A 24,346-nucleotide genomic window follows, 5' to 3' on the forward strand; every position below is an offset into this window, starting at 1 on the left:
GCGTTCTACGGAGAATATTGGTTTCGCGTTTTCTGTGCGACTTTGTGAACTCGAATGGGGTGAAAATTTTAAAGCTGTTTTATATTTTACGTGATTTTTTTGTTATTGAACAGGCATTGCCTTTTCATCATGGAATAAGGATTCAATAGATTTTCAGCTTATGTATTTCAATTCAAAGTTCTAAAAGGACTCTGACTCTGACTAAACTTCTAAAAGGACGACTACTCAAGTCAATATTTAAGATTATAGTTGTTGCATGCAATTCACGAAGGCGAGTGAGCTTTACATGTGTGGTGGCTACTGTTCGTTTTTTAAAAGTTTTGATTATCGTTATGTGCATGTACACGTACACACACAAGTAAAGCTCACTCGCCTTTCGTGAGTTGCAAGAACTACAACCATATTCATGATTTGAAATATCTTCGAGTTCGAAAATGGAACATGCACGGAAGGTTGGTTGTTTTCGGCCAGTGATTCACGCTGCGATAGACGCGGGGCGTCGCCGGGCGCAAGGCGATCAGAAACTCATAACCACGTCAAGTCTTATCGGAGGCTAATGTTGGGCCACACCGTCGGCGGTGCCCATAAACTGCTGTAATCACCGGTTGGGGGTTTAACCATTTAGAGGATGTATTATCCCTCCAAGATTACATTGTAAATAGGAATGAAAGCTGAAAACTGAATGACGCGAGATTGAAAATAAAAACTTACGTGAAACTAACTTATCATTACTTTATTATCAACAGATATTTGTTCACATTGATCAGCATGATTAAATTCAGTTTACTCAAGAGTTGAAACATTGTTCTTTGTGGCCCCACACACTACCTCGAATTTGCGTTATACAGCTGTGCAATGCGCATTGATACACGATAGTTGCCGCTTTTGGCATTCGATATTCAAAACGTTGTTCCTGATTAATGTTTCGTTTAACACCTCACTTTATCGTAGCGGTTCTTATCAGCCAGAATTTTGAATTTTCAAAATCGACCACTAATCGAAGGCTCTATTTGATTTAATTTTTTTCTTTAATCCCTACATTGTAAACCGCAAAAAAATAGCAAAGGAAAAGACAAGATAAAGCTTTTTTCACGACATTCCTCCAATTTCAGTCATTTTTGAGCCCCTTTGTTGAGTCATTGTGTCTATTTAAAATGAACTCCAAAAGACGTATTAGTTACACTGCTCATGTTAATGTTTAATTTATTTTTACATGATTAGAAATCTAAATAAACTGTTATAATGATTAGTAGAATAAGGTTGTCACTTGTCATACATTTTGTCCATACGCTAAAGAAGCTTGACGCAAATTAAGTCAGTCCTCTAAAAGCCCTATACCAATTTAAGGTTCGCCTTTCATAGGCCGCTGTAGGTTTCCATCGATGCATATGCACGAAAGTATAGCGCATGGCGAACGTCTGATTATTCGAAAATTCATGCGCTGTCCACCCCTGTCAGCCCGCAGACAAAATACGGGTATGCACGAGTTTCGACCGGTTTTATCCGGACGAAGCCGCCGAAAACCGGTCTGAGCTAGGGATGACAACAAAAAGACTTTTTTCGAAAACTAAGCCCAACTCTATTAAATAAATTATTTTCACTTACATAGCATGCCATTCATATCGGTTTTCAGGCATGATTTTCGCCTTTTGAGCTTAAAGAATGTGTTAAGGATGTTAGGTCTGCTCCCAATGCATTTTCTGACATTAAGATAAGTACTGGCAACCCTGCTCCCGCTTCCTGTGATGCAACACGGGCAGCGAACGCAGTTTTGATCATTCAATAAGTCTTTTTCGACGTATCTACGTGCGAAAGCAAATATGGTTGAACGTCTGAAAAACTAATAATCTATCCTGTTTTCAGATTCCATTGCCCGAATATTTCGCGCGAAAAACAAAATCACGCTGTGAAGGTGCTACGGAATTTGGTATTCGAATTTCGAACCGTTGGAACTTTTTTGTTTTGTTAACGGGTTTCTTCTCTAGATATTTTTATGGATATGGATAGATAGACCAAAAAGTTTTTAAATTATTTATCGTTTTCAGAAGGAAAGTGCTATGTGACCTTTTTATACGTTTTTCTATCTATGTCGCTATGTCGTTATAACTTCTGTGTGCTTACCATGAGTTTACGTTACGTGTACTCGCTAGTGACTGAGTAAAAAAATGACATTAAATGTATGACAGATTGTACAGCGCCCCTAGCGGCTACTTTCGAGAACTAAAATCTTTTGTAAAGGTTTTTCTTGACGTACTCGCTAGCGAGCACACCTAACGTAATCTCATGGTAAGCACACTGATGTTTGAGATACTCTACCAGTGGTGTATCAATTTTGCTCTTACAACTAAATCAATTAGAAATTAATGGAAAGTTGCTAGTAACCGTATAATGTACATCTAGAATATTCTACATAAATCTAAAGCTTACCATTAATATGATTTTAGACACTTATCCGGTGGAAAACTATGCCTGTGGCCCCGATTGATCTGAAAATAAAGACACACCATTAAGTATGTAAATTACTAAGTACATAACAAGACAAACACCTTGGCATATTGAGTAGTTGTAATAGTATGATTTGTGTTGCAAAGAAAAATCACATGAAGTTGTCACAAGTCAATTTATGTATCTTACGTAAATTAGGTATAGTCTCGATTTGTTGAATTTTCAGAAATAAATAAACATCAGATACCTACATAGGTTTAATATTAAAGCCTGTCTTTAACTCATGACATATTAGGTAGGTACTTATGGTTTATTATGAACTGAATTTCAGAAACTTTGGGTTCGGGAACGGAATTCTTTGGCTTGGAAGTTCTTGCGTAAAAGCGCTTTTTAAAAGCGTCATCCATCGTTCGTGCGAAAGATTTATTATTGCAAAAAATAAATTACTTTTACGACTTTCTTCTTTCAGTAGATAAAATCCAATATTGGCTTGCAAGCGCGAAGCAACACCTATTCCTCGATCGATATCGATATCGTTCTATAGGGGCCGCCACGTGCGGCCACCCGGCGCGTGCGCGTGCGCCGATCTGTAGATCTTTATGCTTTTTTTAGCCAATTGGAAAGCATAGAGTTCTTCTTTATGCGAATGATAATAAGAGCTATTTTGTATAAAAAATAGTCGGATGCTGTGAACTATGTTATGTATTTGTTTATAAAACATCATTGTATAAAGGTAGGTAATTTATTTTTAAAGGGATAGATGGTAATAATATAGTATTATTTTACTACGTGGCAACCTATAATTAAGGCAGCACTTAGATTAAGTTAAATACGTTGTAAATATTGATTGTCTTCCAGTGTATGTCTTGTTGGTTGTCCTATTAAATAAATAAAATAAAATAAATACTGTGACTTTTCTATATTATAAAGCTTTGACTTTGTACTCATCGATACTTAATTTTTATACAATTCCTATTAACGTCAAACTTTTATATGTATTAGACGTCTTACGCACGGCTTCATTTGTAGAGTCTCTAACTAAAATAACTAACTAATAAAATAATAAATAACCCTCCTTCTGGCAAAGCCGGGTAAAAATCAATTAATGGCACATAAAAACAAGACACCAATAAATCAAAGTAAAATCGTAACATGCGTTTACAAATCGCTTCCTGTGTTCAAGGGCTTTCATCCCTTCTGACACAGCCCTTAGAACTTAATAGGCTGTAAAGTTCGATGCGCGGGCGCACGCCTCTCCACCTGGTTGTACATCTTTAACTGTACACTTAGAGCAATAAATATTTAGGACCTTAAATCAAAGAATTAAAGTTTAGATTCGTATCTCACATGCTCTCGTATTTCTTGGCCAATTTGTTAATGACGACAGTTAAAATTTATTGCGAATTGTACACATATCGACAGCCTTACAGATGTTTTAAGTAATGTATTTAACATTTGCAAATAATGTACGACAGCTGAAGTGCTCTACACGTCAAACATTGTTAGTTCTTGCAACTCACGAAGGCGAGTGAGCTTTACTTGTGTGTGTGTACGTGTACATGCAGATAACGATAGTGTAATGTCTATCAAAACTTTTGAAAAAAGAACAGTAGCGATCCATCATATAAAGCTCACTCGCCTTCGTGAATTGCAACAACTATAGACAACTTTGTAGAGCTGCTTAATGGTAATGTTATTTTGATTAAACCTTGCTCTTTTAAAACCTCTATAATTAGAGGTCTGTCTATAATAGTCACCCGGCAAGAAAATAGTTAGGTACTTTAGGTCGAACCATGTCAGATATTTCGCGATTCATAAGATTTGACACCAGTGTTTGAAGAAAATGAAGTGATTAACCGAATAATATGAATATGATATCAATCATTGTACTGATGCCCAAAGCTAAGTTACTTTATTCAGCTTCAATCCAGATGTATAAATATCAAGATGAGAGATATAATAGTCAGATCGATACAAAATCTACACATCTGTTAAAAAAAGTTGTGCAAAGCATTGATCCGTAGTCGACCGATTTAAGCACGCACGTAAGGTGGTTTTAAAGTTGCTCTAACAACTTAAGCCCATTTCTTGGCTTTGCTTTAGTTCAACAGATCTAGTAAATATCTTGTTAGAATAAAACTTTGGTATTCGCAACTTATGTTTTCTTGGCACTTTGTAATAAACTCACTAAACCATTGACTTTTTATATGTATGTACAGTCGACAGCATAATTATTAGATTATGTGCAATCTTGTTAAAAACAGAACGTTCAAAAAACATAAGATGCCACATTGCTTAGTTCGAAATGCCTTCATCCGTATTCCGTACTTTCTTTCCGATCTTGATTGCTCTACACACAAGCTGCTTCTGTTTCAATTTCCAATCCAATGAAATATGTTCGATTGCGCCACCATTTTTACGACTGTTCAGAAAAAACTGCCGCAGTCACAAAGCCATGTGACATTAATATTTATTCGCGGGCATGCGGGCGCTCCGAAAGGAATGGTTCTTCGAGCCCCTTGAGCCACAATGGCCCAAAATTGGTCTACTTGCCCAAATTACCACTATACCATCCCGCATCCTTGCCCCCTGCGGCCACAATTAACTGTTTTTTTTTTGCACAAGATGAATTATGACATCGGAAGTCCACATTACATAACCATACCTGTGACCGATCAAGCTTTGTGATGCTAAACTCTAAATTATACGTTTATAAAACGTATTCATTCAACTTAACCCTTCTATCTCGTCACTTGTTCCGATAAAGAACGCGAGCTGTCAAAATACGGATGTATCGTGTCATTAGGGCAAGTCCACACGCCCACTTGCAAGACGGTGACGTCACGGCGCGTTCCCAGCGGAAGTGACGTAAGAAGGTCGCCCGTCTTGAATGGGAAACCGCATGACCGCACACAGTCTTAGACGCACACCGTCTTATGTGTATAATACGAGCTTTGGAGTGAATGAACGTACGCACGATGTGCGATCCCAATAATTGAGATTGACGGCCAGACCGACTAGTTTACAAACGTTTTATAAGCGACATGTGCCTAATTGAAAGACGTCCGTTAACCGGCTGGGAGCGAATTAATAGTCAAAAACTCGTAATTTGCACATTTCAGGTGTTTCACTCGAGCGCACTTAGAACAATTGGACTCGAAAAATTGTTCGTCACTTCCGAATCATAATGAGTGTGTTGCGATGAATGACAGGGCATCGGACCTTGTGCCAAAACCATAATACACGGCATTCGTTTTGCGGTTTAAAAATGGTTTGTTAGACAGTTTTGAGCCTTGTTGCGAGTGTTGTACGAGTAGTTGTTTGATAGAGTTCGGAGGGGTTTATTTTTGTTGTTGTGTGGCATACCTATATGTAGGGGAGCAGGGCAGGCAGGTGTGGAGCGATGGCCAGATGTCTTGAACAAATTGGTGTGCCATAAGGCTCGTGTGGACACCCCCTTACGCGGCGTGTGCCAACTTTTAATTTTATGCTTGATTACGGGCGATCGGGGACCACTAATTAATAGTTATGAGATGAATGGTGGACTGTGGTTCTGTTTCTTTGATTGTTAACGAACTCGAGCGCTGTTACGTTTCTCCAATTACATTCCGATTGAATATAGATGATATTCTGTTTGGAGGAAACGTGTTTGTTTGAATTAACTAACAATATTCATCTCAATTCATATTTTGATTCTGTTTCATAGTTACAAACACAGCTAGCATAGTTATAATTGGATTACTAATAATTAGAAACTCCACTAAAAATAAAATATTTCAATGCTTCTCATTTTTGTTTGCCTGTATCAAGGGAGTTTGTACAATTAAAAGATTAGTGTTAATGACTAGGACAGTGTCAATTGACAATGTTGGCCAACAAAGGGCTCAAACAAGATATCTCAGAGGAAGTGATGAGGCGAGTTAATCGTCACACGGAAGTGCGAGTATTTTATAGCTTCCTCGCTTGTTACGACACAAAGAGCATCTCTTGTTATAGTAACTAAAGTGTAACACATTCTACATTTGAGAGTATTGTCAAGTTGAGTGTATTCTTTGTTGAAATTGAGTAGAATTCGTTTTAGAATTCGAAACTATCACTACACTAGTTAGTTCTGATTGTGTTAGATTAGTTAGTGCAGATCTTATGGTGATCATCATCATTATAACTTTATAGAGCACGATTTCACCTTTTTATGAGCCTTAAGCCTCTGTGTCCAGTGTTTAGAGACGATTCCCTTTACATAGGTTGTCGATGGGGACTCAAATCGTAAACTTTAATCAACCTCATTTTCAAAATACATAATACATATGTACTTTAATCATATATCTAGGAGAGTACACAGAGTACCTTACGTTAAAAGCAGTCCGTTCAGAATCTTATATTTTTCGGATTCTTATCTAAAACCTTAGCCCTAAGGCAACCTAAAAATCCTAACACCGACCAATTGCCGTCAAGGCGCAACCTTATGTTCCCAACAAAAACTAATCCTCCATTTTCGTGCATTGTCCGCTGTCCTCACTCGCAGTAATCAAAGGTAGGACAAAGCCTTTGAACGTCCTACCCGCCGTTTCATATCTCTGTAATTGGCTTTCGATTTGTTTTGAGACGGTGTTGTTTTGTTGACGCTACACTGACGGACTGTTGAGCTGTTGACAACAGTTTAGAACGCCTTCAATGTTTGCTAAAAGATAGATCTTCTGACTATAGAGTCGTATAAACTTTGAATTATTAAAGTACTGGTTATTAAAAAATATTGAATTAGACCCTATTTTGAAGTTTCAAATAAAAGTATAACATTCACGCAAAAAGTTTTGTTACCTCTTAAAACTTAAAAAAAAAAACTTCATGCTTAAAACTTCGTCGTGTCAAACTAACGAAAAAAATATTTTTATAAACAAAAGGTAAACGTCATAAACGTTTAAGACGCGTTCGAAATTTGAAATTAACCGCCAAATTCCTGGCGTCTGTCGCATTGTCGCCCTCGCGCGTGGATCAACCCCCGCTAAAGGTGCGCGCAAACGGGGGGTCCACCACCCTATTATCTTTAACATTTTGAAGTCTGTTTGCAAGATAAAGGCAAGGGGAGCCGGGGGGTGATTTTCTTTATTCTTCACCCGGATTTATTATTATTTTTTAGATATTATTACTGTGATTGCGAGCGGCGCGTGCGCACATGTCCCTTAGGGGGCCCTGCATGGAAGTGCGCGTAATGCCCTTACTTGTTTCGAGACGCATTGTTCGAGGATTATTGAAGGTTACTTACTGGTCGTTAATTTTTATTATTATTAACACCTTTCAGCAAAATAATTCGTTATAATATTAGTGATTTAAAAGTATTTACTAAATAGATTCACCTTGCGTAAATTGTAACACGGTTTCATTCACAAATCTTATGAAAAGAAACAGCGAGGTCTTAACAAAAAATATTGACATATTTTCCTGTCAACGATCTTAAGATTTTAACAATTTATAAGCTCTAAGTCTAGAGCAATAGGAGTCACAATCATAAAATCATCTGCAAAAAAGATTTTGCACGTCTCTACTTCGGTTTTACAAAGTAGTTTGCAGCAAAGATCACTATTGCTCGCCTTAAACTTAAATGTTGAATGGAAAAGGCGAGCACGCGAACAGCTGATTTTACGCCCGCACCTTACGTGGTTTACGTTTCGTAGTAAAAAAAGACATCACACCAAACTCTATTCTATTTCTTCAACTTTACGGTACGAAACGCCTTGAAGATGCTAAAGAACTTGCGAGGCGTTTTTAGATTACTTTCATTCCGAAGAGGTTGTGGAAGTTTAAACCTTCTTGGGGAGAATTAAAGTGTTTTTTAACTTTTTTTTGTGGAAGGCACGTGTATATGAGATACCATCATTGCACATGTTGTTTGATCCGGCGATTTAAATTGTTTGTGGGCGTATCGAATGTCTTCGTGGTTTAATGTAGGGGGCGCTAAGATCTCGGCCAGGTGGCGCTGTCGGTCATCTGGACGAAAGAAGTTGACTTTCGTGTTGTTTTTAATGCTTTTTTACACATTTTTTAGGGCCACACATCGTAATCTGACATTAAAAGGCTTTTCTTATTCAGATTTAGTCATTTACCTATGCATTTTTGGGCACTTTCATTGGGAGAGTTAGGTTTACTTTCACTAGGTTTTTTTGGTTATGGTCAGATAAGTATTATTTCTTATCTTGTATTTAAATGATAAGTACCGCTTTGAAATGCTATGAAATGGAATCTATAGAAAAACATGATCATATAAAGTAACAAGTTCGCTATTTCAGAATGAAAACTTAAAATTATTTATCGATGAAAATCGATCTAAAATTCCATCTTTAATTTTCAGAATATCATAAACCTATCAAAAATGAAACTATAGCTACTTCTAGTGCCCCAAACAATGACTCCCCGATCAATACCCAGACGCGAAACTGCAGCTACATCAAATATCGAGCACCCTTCGATCGAGGGCGGTAATCCTGCAAGTACCACAAAGGTGGCCCCCGGTCCAAGTACCGAAGGCCCCCACCTTTGACGCGCGCGCGCAGCTGTGCCAAGATGGCGGAGGGATGCGCCGATCGATAGAGCTTGTGGCGATCGTTTGGTTTCGAAGATGCAGGGTGTTTGTTATAATATTTATTTATTTATTTATTTAGTTTATTCAGAAACTCAACAGCTATATTACATTTTTTTACATTTGTGAATATCATATATGTAAGCACAGTAAAATAGAGGGCCAAGATGTGATCCCTGTGGGACTCCTGATGGAACTAGAGCATAGTCTGACCTGAAACCACCCATAACAACGGCCTGACATCTATTCGTAAGGTAGGACTTGATCCATCTGAGCAGATCCCCGCGTATGCCGAGTTGAAAAAGTTTGTCGAGCAGGATGACGTGATCCACGCGATCGAAAGCTTTCTCAAAATATCTTTGGATATTTAGCNTTAGATTAGCTAACTAGTCTCTCTGATCATTTACTTATTTGATTTTATGACTATATGCTGAAGGAGAAGGAGGAGAATCAAAATCTTTAATTGCAATGTATATTATGATTATACACTAATATTATACTTATGCTATAAAGTTTGTTTTAAGTGTTCTCTCATATTTATATATTTGTGTTTTCACATTGTTTTTAATAATTATTTCAATTACTTCAAGATTCAAGAGAGTCATTGAAGAAGTTATCACAAGTAACTTTAAATTTTTAATTTCTTCGCAATGTGTTCTTATTTTCGTATGATCAACTAGATTTTTACGTAAAAAAGGTAAACGTCACATTTTTAATTAATGATGTTGTTTTAAACATCCTATTTCTCACTCATTTTTCATTCACAAACCAAAATATTTGTACTTTTTTATAAACTTTTTCAGTGTATTCTTTATAAATCATTAATATCCCGTCAATCATCACAAGGAATCGCTTACCGAAACCCAATACATTCGCACAAACAATAGCAAGACAATCATCCATCAAGAACATCTTTGGCAAAGAACGTGCGCGCGCGCAGATGCGAACCGAAGCATCATCATCTGCGAGTCGAGGGCATTTTTGTAAAGTATTATTTGCACCCCTATACTCAGGGTATCTGTTAAATGCAAATTTATCGCAATATTGATTTCACATCTGTCATGCGCCCGCTACTGAAGTGTCGGATTATGAGTTATACGTAACTAATAGGATTAAGTACTAGTTGTTTGCAGTCTTAATTAAGATTTTGAATATTAAACGTCGATTATGCATCAATTTTATTATTATAAGCACACTGTAAAAAACACTTTGTGTCTTTAACAAGCTTATCCTATCCTATCAAGTCACGATCACGAGTCAAAAATTTTGCAAAGAGCAATGCATACTTTAGTAAGGCAGTAAAATTATTTTATGAAGTGCTGGTAGCATACTGTTCCATCTATTTGGTTGCATTGTTTCTTTCCTTTTCTTTGTAATAATATCATAATACCCCGTTACCGCTATGACATGTGATATGATCATTTGTAAAGAAATATCAACGTCACATTTGAGTGTCCCGTATGGTCCTTCGAATGAACCTTCATCAAATATGTATTGCATTCAGAGAAAAGAGCCGACCATCGAATCTGCACGGTACAGAAGATATCAAGCTCAACACTACGGTTTCTTAAGCATTTGTAATAGAGACTATTTTGAAGCAAAAATGTATAGTTTCATGTGCTTTTGTTTGTATTCTGAAAGAACCAACAAGGTGCGCGCACGCGACATTTCGCCCCGGAATAGAGCAAAGGTGCAAGCGACCCCTTTCTCCTCTATTATTACCACTCTCCCCTCGGTCTTATCGAATCTCCCGAACGCGCTAATCTTCGATATTGTTCGATTTGTAATAATAATTCCGATAAGCTTGATTCGTTTTGTGGCGTGTAATTTGTACTGACTGACGATACGGACGCCGAAAAGTTTTCAGTAGATATTACCTATTCGTAGTCAAGTAATTGTAAGTACATCATCACTTTAGTTTTGATTCCTTAGACTCAGCAGTTTAGCTAGTTTATCAATATTGTTCTATCGCAAGAGTTGCAATAACTTCCAAAGCCGAAATCTTGTTTCTTGTAATCTATGTTACAAAACCAATTGTTTGTTTACTTTATTGTATTGAGTTTCTGTTCATAGAGATAATTTATATTATTGTTTTTTATAAAGCTTTCTGGGATTTAGCACTAATTAAGTATTGTTGTTGGCCAGATATCCATTGCGAATGTGGGTTCAAATCCCGGCGAGGTCAACTAGCGTAATTAACATAATTATAATACCGAGAGTCATAGTTCGTTATTTAAACGTAAATACTGGCTATCCAGTATCAATTTCATCCTTAAATTCTCATTAAATTTTAAATCTATCTCCAAAAATCTCCCGAATTTAAGATCTGCAAAAAATCCAAATGCGGGCAACATGTGCACAAGGTGTTGCCACAATAGAACTCTTTCGGAAAGGTGCAGATTCAAGTAAGTCATCTTCAAATTCAGTTTTTTCTTCGCGATCTGTCGTGTCAGCCTCTTACCTGTGCGCACGCGGTTATCAAGGTGAGTAAATTTGCAATTTATCATATTTTCTATTGGTTTGAAAGATCTATCGGTAGACGGTTTTGTAACTTTGATTGGTTTGAAAGAATCAGTTGTACCTTTTGTAAGTTTGAAAGACGCTATGAATCTAACAACGCTTAAGAGACTGCTGACTACTTTTGGGTCATACCGTAATTAGAGTGTGTTTAATTAATATCTAATCCTCTAATCGGCGTGGGACGTCCACCCACAAGGAGGACTGACGACATCATAAAGGTAGCAGGAAGGCGCTGGACGCAGGCCGCTATCAACCGGGCAACATGAAAAGCATTGGGGGAGGCCTATGTTCAGCAGTGGACGTCCTGAGATGATGATGATGATGATGAATCCTCTAACTTACGGGTATTATCATAATCTACTGCTGGTAGATTCCTTTCCTCATTCTTACGAGTAATTAGACTTTCGGTTCAGTTTCAGTCGGCCGTTTGGTGTAGTGGTTCAGAACGGACTATTATGCCGAGAGGTCCCGGGTTCGATTCCCGGCCGGGCAGAAATTGAAATGATGAATTTTAATTTCTGTGACGGGTCTGGGTGTGACTATGTATAATATTTATGTATTTATAAAAAAAAAAGTATATAAGTAGTATATCCGTTAAGCTAGCACCCATAACACAAGCATTAAGTTGCTTACTTTGGGGCTAGCTGGCGCTGTGTGAAATTGTTTATTTATTATTTATTTATTATTTATTTATTTCGGCAATAAAATTGGGAATTAGTTCAATAAAAGTTTGTAGTATTCATATTAACATTTTGCATCTTATGTAGCCGTAATAAGTGTGATTTTGCAACAAAAATGCAAAGGCTCATTACTGGTGACTGCACCTAATTGATTAACAATACCGCATCAAGGTTACACCGATTTATGTCAGTGGGCCACAATCACTACCCTAAATCGATGGCTTGGTGCCGCACGCGACCCCTAACACCGCCAAACTACATACTCTATCTATTTATAATAAAGTTTAATCTCGACTGATATTTTGAAATCAGTTTACCAATTAACCATGAAGACGTGTCTAATCTGAACCTTAAAGCTATGAAGATAAGGCTCCGATCAAGACAAATTAAACTCGTAACAGCTTCCCATGGACCATCTGTTTGGTTTGTCTTGAGGGCTGCCTCCGAAATACGCGTGACATTAAATTAAGCACAACCCTTGAACGTTTAAATATTTTCGAATCGACATTTCGGTTTTGAATAATGTTGATCATTAGGGTTGCAGTTATCTTTATTTATTTTCTCATTATATTATTTTTTGGCAACTTGAAATGATAAATAGCTCTTTTTGTTACTTTTATTTTATTTTTAATGTCCAACATTTTTCCAAATTGTACCCTCCTGCTTTGCGCATGTAATGTATTAAAGATCATCTAATCATCTCTCGTAAAGATTAAAAAATAATCGAAATATCTGAAACAATGATTCCGCATCAGTCATTTGTTTTCTGAAATCAAAACAAAGTCGTAACAGTCGATGCCTCATCATGATACTCATTTTGGTAGTATGTCCCACAAGGGTCCCGTTTACAACCAAAACTAAACGATCGTCTTCCTTCTCTAAATCACTAACTTTGACGCTAAACCACGGAACAAATAGAGACAAAGCTTTTAATATTATCGTCAATAAACATTAAATCACATCTCCCCTTTCAATTATACTCCATACATTCATGGGGACACGGTCTAAGTTACAAGCGGAGAGATACGGCAATTTCTTTAAGTCTAAACGACGATGTTTAGTCATTTGAATTTAAGTTTATTAGACAATTTGAAACTTGATTTTCACTGGATATGTTTTTGGTACAGTTTCACTTTCCCTTGCCTACTTTTGGTTCAAGTTCTTTATAAAACGGCGTTATCTTAATAAAAATAATTTGTTTTAAACGATAAGTCTCTACTTATATCTTTCTTTAAGTAAGGTAAATTGAATCGTTACTTCGTTTCTTTATTTGGCACGATATTTATAAATAGCTTAGCTTAACCAACGTGAAAATAATTTGTGCATGATGCTTGCTTAATTGAAGTAGCAAATCGAACGCACAGCGTTGAACAGAGCTCTGTGGTTGGTACGTGTGTCACACTGTGCGTCCACGTGCGCTGTGAGACCTCATAGTAATGTTTGTGAATACGGGCGTTAATCTTCGGATCGAGAGAGCCCCACACCAACCAATACAATTAGAAGATAAATACTGGTTCCCGAAAATCGCTGATCGCTTGTGTCGTGCGCACACTTCCCCTCGCATAAGACAGGAAGCGGTGAGTGCACGCGTACTCCACAAAAGATGAGCGGAAAACATATAATTATGCTATCACATAACGGAACCTTGATACCATCGACAAAGATAAGCCAGAGACAAGTGTCCCACTTGCCGCTTCCTTACAGATATTGCAGGGGACTTATTGTAAATCCACACCTATCATTTTGTATGTTAATATTCTTTTGAACTGATGGTGGAACATAGCATGTAATTTGGATATCAAGTGACATTTGTTGGGAATAAAAAGTCAAGTGGAACAAGTTGTTGTCATATTTTAAAGAATTGTAAAGAGCACTTAAGTTTGTGGGTAATTATTGTAAGCAATATTCATTTACATAATTAATTGAATTATTTTGGAAAATAATTATTTTAATAACTTGCGTTTAAAAGCTCTGGTTAAAAGCTCTCGCGCTGCACAATTTTTACACTAATCGAAATGAAATTGGTCTTATAAGAATTATACATATTTACAATTCTGAGACCACAACTTCAAACTGTAGGAATACAAAAAGCCAGCCAGCAGTAACGTATTTTGTAAGTCAATAAAACCCTCCAATAACCAAGTAACTAAAGTAGATTGTTTATAACTCTATAAAATACGCTCCTATCTTCCAATCGAGTAAATATTTTGTTCTACAATCTGTTTAACGTGTCACACCCTATTAGGACAATACAAATCGATGTATTTCCTTGTGAACCGCTTAGTGCTTCATCACTCGCCCTCCGATCGCCCTTCGATGAGTGTGATACAATTATTGCACCTGATGTACGGACAGAAAAACAATTGATTGTCCACGAAATAATAAACAACTTACAGTGTAAAATTAATAATTTGGTTGATCTTCATTCGGTCTGTTGAACTCTGTAATAAATAAAATCAAAAACCTCTAGTAGTGGTATCGCTACATTTAGCTAACAAAAAATCTTTTTTATATGCTTATACCTTAAGTTGCGCCTATATTAAAATCCTCTTGGCCACATAAAACAACACTCGAATATTGATCTAAAGTCCTGATTTTCCGTTGTGTTATTATAATTAGGCTGACACTGTTTCAGCATAATTCAGTCTAATTATTTAAATTTTACCAAAACTGACTTGACTCTAGGCTAAATCCGAATCTAATGTAGATTTAGAGGGCTTAAACCTAGGAATTAAAGCCGAAAATCGATAATTATTTGAACGTATTATTTGACTTAATGGTGTTAAATATCTTATTTTTTTGTATTGGCATAGGTATTATCTCTGTATAATATGTATTTATGAAAAAAAGTATAATATGTAGGTACGTAGGTAGGTATAAGTATATCCGTTGTGGGACTGATTTTATAAGCTTTGCTTAGTTTACGACTAGATGGCGCAATGTTAAATGTCCAAGGCTATATATTTATTTTATTTGCTGCCAGTACAAGTTCCTGTAGGCTCCGCATACTTCGGTGCGTGACTGAGGCCGGAAGCGTGGCCGTGCGCTATGGCCGCTTCCGCCGGAGCTTATCGCTTGGCGCCCTTCGCGATCTTGACACGTGTTTTGACGATTCCTTGTGATTCATCGCTAATTGATCATTTAAAAACATTACCCTCCTTCAGGCGCAGTCGGGTAAAAAAGGATAAAATATTTTAAAGGTCAGTTGTCACACGGTCTTTTTTGAGCTTTCCTGTAACGTAGAGCTTTTGTTGGATATCTTTACGTATGCGATTAATTTATAGATTTTTTATATTACAGAAAAATAATTTGTCCTTCCTATACAATGCATCGAAAACTTGTTCTTGCATAAATTGGCCATATCTGTAAGAACTATATCTAACTGAAGTCTGAACATAAAATGAAAATTTTCAAGGGAAAATCCTATGTACGTAAATCCATTCCATTGTTCAAAAGACGCCATAAAAATCGAGCCTCGATTGTACCAATTCTGTACGCAACTTCACAACTCAATTGATTTCATTTCGCAGCGCCACAATGGCATCCATGTTAACCGCATTCAAAAAGACGAAAAATAGATCCATTATGATCGAAACAAAAAGTCTTCCCTATCGAGATGTCCACGTATCATGTCGCGATATAATGAACATGGCCACTCAGACAGAAAAAAGCCCGTTAGAAGTCTGAAAAAGAAGAAAAAACGCCCCTAAAAATACATCGATACAAAACTTGCTTACTCAATTAATCGATTCAAAACCTTAATCGAATGGCAAGTTCGATTCTTTGTTCGTTTTATTTTTCCGTGTTGTCGATACTGCCAGTTTTAGTTTGTTTGTCGAAGAACGCATAAATACAGTGGCGTTGTTTACGTTCGCAAACATCAAAACAAATGTTTATATCTACGCGGTTGCAACATTTTCGGAATCGATAAAAGCGGTTTTATTTTTACAGATCTCCAATTTGGGGTGTTAACTTGACGAACACGTCGGGTTCGGATATTTTTAGTCGATAGCTCCGTGTTTTTATGTAATCAATCGTTTTGATGGATGTAGTCCTTACTTTAGAACTATTACTATGGTTTCAGTTATTGTATACTTTGCAGCAATGAATCTTAAAATCATCGTGCCATTTATCAAACCACTTTGTCGTGAAATATGTTGTGGTGATTAATACTTGCTAACACGCAGGCCTAGGCACAAAAGATCGCCGACATATTCTGGAGATACGCCCGTACGCTGTCGGTTAATTTAATCCACGGTCGGTAAGCCCATTGTCAGCTAATCAGCCGTTAAATTAATTATGTAAGCCACTCCGAAGGCGCACTTTGATACCATATTTGTTACAACAACGGCGATTTACTCGATAAACAACGTTAGAAAAATGATCGGACGTTTTTTCTTTAGCTTACAAGTGCGTTGAAATAATCTATGCAATGAATAAGATTTATCATTCTTTAATCTTTTTTATACGTTATGCTTCCAAATATTTTATATTACACACAGTACGAGTATCACTTTTAAAGAGGCCTTTTGTGGAGTCATATTTTGCATTGTCGAAAAAATCCTCTATGTACTTATAAGTTTACAGTATGCTAAACCACGAAGCGTTACTTTAATATCCGCAAGTCATAACCGCAAACATCTAAACAATCCCATCATTTTTATAAAAACTCAGAAGCAGAAGCGAAGAAACATCATACAACGTCACAGTGAACATAATTAATTAGCCCGCCATCACAATAAAAGCGTAATCTAAACCGAAATAGGTTACACAATGCCTCTGAGCGGAGCGAGCGAGCGAGCGAGCGCACGGCTGAGCTGCGAGCTAGCCCGCGCCGGCTAATACTCGGCGCGTAATGAGCTACTCAAGTACGCCATAACTTGTTTACATTGTTTCTTTATTATGTTTTTTATACCGGCCGGTTCTGCAGCGCAATAAAACGGAGCCGGTCTTTGTCTTTGACAGATTTGATTTTTAATTAGTTGTGTTTCGGGCTCCGCCTCGCTTTGAGCGATGTGTGGAAGATGCCTCCACTTTTTGTGGCTGAGCTCGTGACTCTATTGTTGGAGGAATCTTTTTGCTTAATGCGATACGGAATAGAAGGTTTTAGGGTTGTTGCTTTTCAAAGTTTCTGGTTAAGGAAATGTAGAAAATTGACAAGTGTAAAGTAAATAATTGTCATCTACAATGTATTGATTCTATATCACAATTTAAAGTAAATAACGGACTCTATATTCGTTTTTAGTTTATGTTTCGTAGTGGTAGCGTGAAAATGTTATTAAAAGAACTAAAAAAACCCTATTGAATATTGATTTGATCTTAAAATTGTCACGAAATAGCTTGAACAGTGTACCTACAGTTCAATATCAATATCAATCATCACCGACCAGTCAACCAATCAGTTAATAACATTAAAAGTCATCACCAACAATCGAGTGGCTCAACAAAAGTGGTTCCGTGGCACAAAGCTGCTAATCTCGCCGTATGTGTGGCCCCGTTTCGCACAATGTCGGCCCCTGATTAAGAGGATTGTCTCCGACGTTCCTCGGATATTAAAAGTCTTGTGTTGCCCGCGATCGCACAATTGCGCAATTTGCGCTAGATAATGCGCGAACTGCGAGTTTCGCTGCTGTTTTGTTTCTATTATGCCTTTTTGTGCTGCATTTTTTCCTTTTGCGAGCGCTGTGACGTCATTGCCGGTTTCGCTCGAAGTTAGATGCATTGTGATCGTGTATGAGTATCTACTGATAGTCTGAAGTGAGATGATGATAAGTGCTTGTTTGTGATGTCTAAGGCTGAATTGCACCATCTTGTTTTAACCATAACCATTGTTTTTTGTATGGAGACAGACTTTCGATGTCTGTTAATAAAAGTTAAAGTAAGATGGTGCAACCCAGCAAATCTGCATAAGTGCTAAGAAAACCACACATCACCCGAGTCTTGTTTTTGAAAGCGAAAATTCACGAGTACCTAGATCTAAATTAAATTTGACTTCCTTTAAATGAAATTGTACTTATCTAAAGCCTGTGATTATGAAATAATGTATACCAAGAACGTATTATTTATTTATTATTACGAGATCGGATGGAGGTATGTACCTACCTAACATATATTTCCTATTTTCCAGCGTGTCCACTAAACAATGAGCTAGTTTCGCTGCTTTTTTTCGCTGTTTTTGTCCATTATTTTTCCTTTTGACGTCGTTGCCGTTTTGTGCCGTTAACAGTTCAAAGTTAGCCGTTTGTTGACGATGACTATCTGAATACATATTTGAACATGTACCTTTAACTTTACAACTGGACTGACTGAGCATGCAGTAGGTAGTTACATAATATGTACCTACTTAGTAGCCTTTTCGTGTTTCTATTGTAGTGAAAAACGACGTAGGGAATACTAGTACTAGGGAGGTGTCTCGAAATTGTTTGCAATACGAACAAAATATAAAAATTCGAGGGTTGATTCGTACATCTCATTGCTGTTAATATACTAGGTATATCCATTCTCCATAAATCATAGGTTAGCTCATTTTTACGTAGATTTTAGGCAGATACAGATAAAAAATCTAATTAAAATGGTATACATAAGTGAAATCACAAAGGAGGGATGGGATCCTCTCAAGAGGGAATTAGAAAGTTCTTAGAGACAGGAAATAGAGATTTAATTTAAGATAATAACTTAATAACACTTTCTCCGGAAATAATATTCATTGATGAAAGTTTGACCCCTTCGACTCTTAATATGATCAGATGTATAGTATTTAGTTAAAATTATGTATTTATCCTTGCAATAAAGACCGAGCATCCACATTAAAGCGAAATAAACATAGTTTTCTATTTTCCCGACTACGTCTGAAGGAGGGTTATGTTTTTTATTAAACTTTTATCCCATTTATTTATTTATTGTTGCAAAACACTTGTAAGCTTGCCATGCTAAGCCATGAGAAAAAAGCAAACTTATATTCGAAAGATCAGTCATGTAATTTTTTTCAGGGGATCAGTAATTAACTGTTTAGTTTCCGTTGGCCAAATTAATCATGAGCCACATTTTTCAACCCGAATCTTGTCTTTCTAACCCTAATTTTCCGAAAGATAAACATCGTTATAAAATTTAAAATGAGTGTTAAACATCTTCGCTACGTGAGAACCCCTCGAGACACTCAAAAGACCACCAGCCCCTTTGGTAAATCTTGAGCAGCGCTGAGATGAGGGAAGAAACAGGGCTGTCTCTACATTCTTGTTTGAACTTTTTCTTTACCATTGAAAATACATATATTTTTTTATTTTACTACTATTAAGTCACGCAGTAAGAGTGGCCACGGAGTAACGTAATAATATGTACAGTCGACAGAGGATCAGACTATAGGTAATTTTTTGTTGAAAAATATGCAGTAAGTATTATGATAGCTTATGAAGATGCTGCAGTGTTTTGACTTGGCATGCCGTCGTCTCTACATTGACTGAATTTATGATACGAGTAGCTTGGTAATTTGAACATTTACGTTTATTTTGAACTTCAAAGCAAACAAAAGAACAGCGAAGGAGACTAATTTCCCTTAAACAAAATATTCGCGTCGCTAATTAATTTTCTTTAAACAATCTTCCGTAAACAAAACACCCTTACAATAGTTACAAGACCCATTACCGGTGTTAACAAGTGATTTGCGTGTTCCGTAACCGCGTCGCGTGACAGCCCTGCGTCTTAACCCTAAGACGGTAACGTTAAGCACCGATAAATACAATTTAGATGCAAGTTATAACCGAGAGCGGACCAAACAAAAAGAGCTAAAATAAAATTTTGATGGCTCGATCACAAGTGAGCTCCCGTGAGCCGTCGTGTCAGTTTTTTTCACTCAGTACATTTTTCTTTCCAATATTTACTTCTGCAAAAGCATTTCTGTAGATCAGGATATTCAATATTATCGCCAGATAGGGATTTTGAAGCTTGTCTCATTGACTTGCCAAAACCCAGGCAGGGTTTCAAAAAACAAACGCTCTTTTACTTAGCTACCAGCCAAAGTACGTTGATGTATTTTTATTTAAAAAAAAGCCATAATTATTCAATTCCATTCCTTATTTAAATCGAAATTAATTTGTTTGATGGCCCAAGAAAAATAAATCCTCTGTGAATTATACCATACGTTAAACTTAAGTGGGTATTTTTTGCCCCAGAGGGCACGACATGTGCTCCTTAATCCCGATCGCCGTGGGAGGGTTGCGGGCACAATAACCACTTGTAGCTTAAGAAAAAACTTTTGATTTCTTATCGAGTACTCATTGCAAGTACATAAAGTTGTTATTTCTATGTAACTTTCAGCCCTTATCTACCTCCTTGAAGTCTACGAAAGGTGGTACAAGTCTTTCTCCAGGTCTTATCTATAAGAGGTCAGTCGATCGCACCTTAAATTATATTTTTTTTTTGCAAATATGAACTTACTTAATAATAATAATAATAATAAAACGTTTATTGCCAGTAAAACCAAATACATAAAGTCCTTATATCTAGCGGATACCGCACTAAGCGAAGCTTGTGTCGCGGTAACCTTTAAAACTTGTTACACAAAAGAATCTTTACAAGTGGTCTGGGAACATTCAGATCAGACTATTACTAACAGTTTCAGAGTGTTATTATTAATCAGGTAAATGAAATTACTTACAACTAAATAAGATGCAATCCTCCTTTCAATCACATTATGTATAATATTTCGATACTATCAACATAAACACACATCAATAATTCTAATCTTGCCAGTTAATAACACGGAACTATAATGAAACGCATTTCAATGCAAAAAAAACTTACGGTCCGGAAGCAGCCTTTTTGCGGATTCATCTTAAAAAAAAATCATCAGTAGCTGTTGTTTTTTTGCCAATATTTGATCAAACATTGGTCACGGTTTGCGGGATATCGCACGCGCCTTTTGGAACACCTTTTCTGACATTTGCAAATGCATCTTTCCTATCTCCTGGTGTAAAAAAAAGTTTATAATATCCAATTGTTGTGTGCAGCTTACACTTATGTTATTGATGCTTATGAAAGCTTGTAACAGATTTTAAAAAGCTCACAAAGGACATAAGCATTTGAAAAGATAATAATTATGATTGTAAAATATATTGTTTCTATAAAAATAATTTGCTTGTACATCCATGTTATCTTTGGATTTTGTGTACGCGTTTTTAAATAAAAAAAGCTTTCAAAGTTTTTCCCAAAAAGTTAACCTCTCGTTGTTTAAATAAATAAATACGTTATCGGAACCTCTGATAGCACTGAAGCTAGGCGTCCTCTGAATAAGCCAAAAGCAATGTTTGTCCATGGCACACATTGCCAGAGGCACTTTGTAGGTCGTTGAACTGTTGGTGGCAATATAAAAATAAGACAGCGATAAGATATCCACGCGTTGATAACAAACAAAACACTGCGGTGTTGAATTCGAAAATTAAGATTTTCTTTTGTTTTTTATTCTTTTTTATCAACATTAGTCAATTAACATACTTTTTTATGCTGTCAAAACGCGACTTTCCTATTGATTTTTAAGATAAAGGGACTATGACGTCACTTGTTCGACAAGTTATTTAACTATTAATTAATTTCAAAGCTCCTAAAATTGAATTGTAAACTACTCAGTTTTAAGATACAGAGAGTGTTTTTAAGGAATTTGTGTTTTGAAATCCATCTTGTAAACTTTCTCGTCGAGATTAATATCAATGACCCTTAGTTGATTTTGTGCATGTTTTATAGACGTTACTTTAAATTGTGTACTTTAAAACAAGCAGTTATTCTAACAACAAATAGAGTGATCAAATAAGGAACCGAATCCTGTACTCTTTGTCATGTAACTGGAGATGCCATGACTCAACTAAGACGGGGTCGTCTGGCCATCTGGCAGTGATAATGCGTGCTTAATGTATGGGTCGTTTTAATTATTTCATTATCTGCTATTAGTTTAGTATAAATCATGAGTACTTCAAGAATGTCATCTATACTAATATTATTAACTCTGTGAGTAAGAATGGGTGTTTGTTGCTCATTGACGCAGAAACTACTGGTCGGATCTTGATGAAACATAACAATGTTATAGCTTACAGCTTATGAACTATACACAATCTCGCTAAATTTCGAACTAAGTCTCAGTCAATAGCTATTCTTTTGATAAATATAACATCACAATGGTTAAAGTATGGTGCAAAAATGTAGAGTCATCTAGTAACTTTCGTTGACTTACTCAGTAAACAAAGACCCTATTCCGCAAACCAATTTCCAAACAATCGACTACATCTCTTTCGTTTACGGAATACTAGCATCAATTTTCCATTCGACTATAAAACTCAAAGTTGTTTGGAGTAGACCTCCAGTCGCTTAAATCTTCGATCACACACGGTAACTAATTACAAGTTGGCCTAATGTACAGTCAACAACACTTCAGATAAACTTCTTATTGCAAAATCGTCCCTATTACGACTGCATAAGTCACTAATGTTTAGCTTGTTTTGCTGCCGTCTGTCTTGTCACTCGTCTTGTACTCGTGCGGTTGGTGGGAATGCGCCAATTTAACTTGTTGTCTTGATATTCGGAATACTGATGTTTTGTATCATTAGTCCGATTTGTTGTATAGCCAAAAAAGATTTAGGCTGAGTTGCACCACCTAACTTTGACCGTAACTATAACGTTAACCGGTGTTTTTTTACGGAGTTTGATACATTTTTGACGTTTGTTAAGATCAAAGTAAGATAGTGCGACCCAACCTTAGAAGACTTTTTGTGTAATTAATTAACCTTTTTAAGATAGACACCGATTTGAGATAAACGCTAATATTTAATTTCAAAATGTTTATATATTTTTCCTGAACAACACTATGTTTTTAAGATTGACTACGATGCTCTACGACAGTACGAGATTGTCTCGTAGACGTCTACGTCTCGTAGTACACGCGTAGCATATCTTGAAAGTAAATAATCTCGTAGCTATGCAACAAGATTCAATCCGACTTCTATGTAATTTTATATGCTTGAAATATTGAGTGTTACGTTCTTTATAAGTATCACAAACTATGTTACATACATAGTAGTGAATTGAGTTACGATATAGGTAATGTTAGTTACGATATTTTTTTAAATGTAGCGCCCTCTAAAAATATTCTTTCTCCACTCTAAAAATGACCGCCATTTCACAAAAATTACCTGAGTGATCTTCGCAAACGCAGCCGGCACGCGCACGCAACGAACAAAGGCAAAACAATAAACGCCATTAACCCCGAACAAAAGGAGTAAAAGCCAAGTCGGGGCACAATTAAAACAAGAAATAATAAGGAGTTGTAATAATAAGTATTATATTGTTAGTGTGACAGGGGTAGCTTCGGGCACCTGGCGCGCGCCCTACGTTTTGTGCCAAGATGCGTACAGCTCTGATTTTTAGTATCACTTGGGTTGATGACCTTTTTATTTTTAAAGGTGATAAGAGTGTTTGTTTACTTAAAAATATTTCTTTAATACGTTTAAACGACGGATCGATCGATTTGATAATATATTTTATCATAGTCAATTTAAACCAATAACATTCAACTTTTGAGCCCTCATTAAAGCACATATTGTTGTCTTATTCGTAATTAACAACGCTAAAAATATTAATTCTATTTAAATCTATTTCCTTATCACTATTCGTCAAATAATTTTACTAAGCTTTTTATTTTCCTGTTTAGTAGACATGCATTCATATTATAGTAATATTGTTGCCAGTATATTTTTTATTCTAAATAATAAAAAACAAGAATTGGACACAGTTCATAGACTTAAAAGAAATAAATAATGTAAATCAAGTCCTATTTAATCAAAGCATTAATAATTTATTTTCCTTAAATTCCTTCTCACCTGTTTTCATTGAATAAATATGTCGTAATTTTGAATAAAAACGAGTTGTGGCTTCACCCCAAGCATAAATGGAACAGCCACGCGACTTGGCTGCCATCTGTCTTTGCCTGCACCTGGCCGAGTACATCCAAGAATTACCAAGCCATTTTAGACTCTATTGTAAAGAATATAGAGCTAAGAAGTCTTAGGCCCGTGCAATATGGTAATGCAGTAACTTTTGACATGGCAACAACGACGCTACTCGAGTAGCAATTACTATTAAACTA

General features: G+C 36.4%; 1 protein-coding gene across 4 annotated transcripts in view; it reads right to left on the reverse strand.

Moving 5' to 3' along the window:
- pros (homeobox protein prospero) overlaps positions 1–24,346 on the reverse strand; it is a 103,507-nt gene that overhangs the window by 56,478 nt on the left and 22,683 nt on the right. For all 4 annotated transcript variants that reach the window (XM_028315889.1, XM_028315890.1, XM_028315891.1 and 1 more), the window contains exon 3: positions 2,428–2,486. The gene's annotated coding sequence lies outside the window, so the exon portion shown is untranslated. The remainder of the gene's footprint in view (positions 1–2,427; positions 2,487–24,346) is intronic.

Source organism: Ostrinia furnacalis, unplaced genomic scaffold, assembly GCF_004193835.3.
Source record: "Ostrinia furnacalis isolate ACB-3 unplaced genomic scaffold, ASM419383v2 OfSCF5357, whole genome shotgun sequence".
NCBI lineage: Eukaryota > Metazoa > Arthropoda > Insecta > Lepidoptera > Crambidae > Ostrinia > Ostrinia furnacalis.